Source organism: Coptis chinensis, chromosome 5, assembly GCF_015680905.1.
Source record: "Coptis chinensis isolate HL-2020 chromosome 5, ASM1568090v1, whole genome shotgun sequence".
Taxonomy (NCBI): domain Eukaryota; kingdom Viridiplantae; phylum Streptophyta; class Magnoliopsida; order Ranunculales; family Ranunculaceae; genus Coptis; species Coptis chinensis.
Genome location: NC_141460.1, coordinates 40,143,912 through 40,145,554, shown reverse-complemented (window position 1 = coordinate 40,145,554; position 1,643 = coordinate 40,143,912).

The following is a 1,643-nucleotide window of genomic DNA, read 5'->3' as shown; positions in this document are numbered from 1 at the left end:
CTCCTTGCTACACATTTGAATAGCATCTTGTATACACGATTTCAGTGTATTCAAGAAGATAGCAGCACTGAATAACTTGAACAATTGAAAGTTTGAACTAACCTATGAAATGGGGTTATTCAGAAGATGGAGTGGGACGCGCTTGGAATTAGCCTAAACAGGGCGCGGTGCTCTTACCTTGGATGATGTCCAGGCACTTTGGCGCGGGGTGCGCTTCAATTTGGTCTGAAATAGGCGCAGGGGGCGCTCTTACCTTGGACGATGTCCAGGCACTTTGGCACGGGGCGCACTTAATGTATTCCTGCGAAAAAAATTAGTTTCTAAACAAGACAAATACAGTTAGAACCAAACAAGGGTGGGTGGGTTTAATGCGATTTTGGTAGGATTAACACTACTAAAGGAATTGAATCTAAACAAAACTAAGATGGCAACAACACCATTTGATAAATAATAAAATGATAGTTTTACCTACTCTTAACTAGTTATGCTATGAATAAGTAAAACTAAATGAAATTTACGCTATATATCAAAGTTCTACTCTCATTATCCTTTAATATGTAGAGTAGAGATTTCGTTCTACTCCTTGCTCGTTTAGATGTAACGTTTCCTAGTTTATGTAGTTCTAAGAAAATCGATGAGAGTAATGAAATGAAATTATGTTAAGATGGTGATTTAACCAATTTAGATGTTATGATTTAAAATACGGCAATTCAAAACTACGATGTGAATATGAGAAGGAATTAGGGGGATTTGATTCCACCTTGAATTCAACTTAATAAACTAGCATAGATTTGTTGTAATCCGAATCGTAATGTTTTCACATAACGATTGTGTCTTTCTAATCTCTAATTATTTATGGCAATCTCTACCAACTAATAATTAGCATGCGAGCCAATTTAAACTCATTCTCATGGCGAATTAATTACCTTCTAGAGTGGAATAGATTATTACAACCACTTCTATACTAACACAATCAAGTTTTTATCAAAGCTTCCTCAAACCCCTCTAATTGAGGTTTTAGCTTTGATTCATCAAACTATCATTAATAAATGAATAAGAAGAAGACATCATTGAAGAAATGTAAAATTACTTTATTAATCTAATGAAAACGAGTCTAATGATTCAAAACTATATTAAAAACTAAGTACTGACTAATTAATTAAGACTAATCTATATTATCTATCTAATCTAGGATTTTTTTAAGAGTTTGGCCTTAGTCCTCTTTATATGGAAGAGGCTAGGTCTACAAATTCGTGCATAGGCTTTGGATCCATATTTTGGGCCATAAAATCGAGCCCAAAACTTGATTACTTCGGTCCAAAAAGGGTTTTTCTGTTGGAAATTACTGCAATAGCCTTTTCGTCTACTTCTACTCCTTTGATTGGGTCAAGGCTTAGACCATTAGTAAGCTCTTTCCGAGCCGGTCGTTTTGACATATGGTAGTCCCAATTCCGAGGTCTGAGTCCAAAGATACGGCTTTTGGAAGTTCTACTCACTTTTATGTGTTATTTCTGCCCGCGTTGACTTTGACTTTTCAGCTTTGATCGGGCTTTAAAAATGTTTTTTCTCTTTGAATCTTGGCCTTTAATTATAGAACTTCTTTGCAACAAATATTTGCTTCTTTATCTCGTAAAAGGGACACA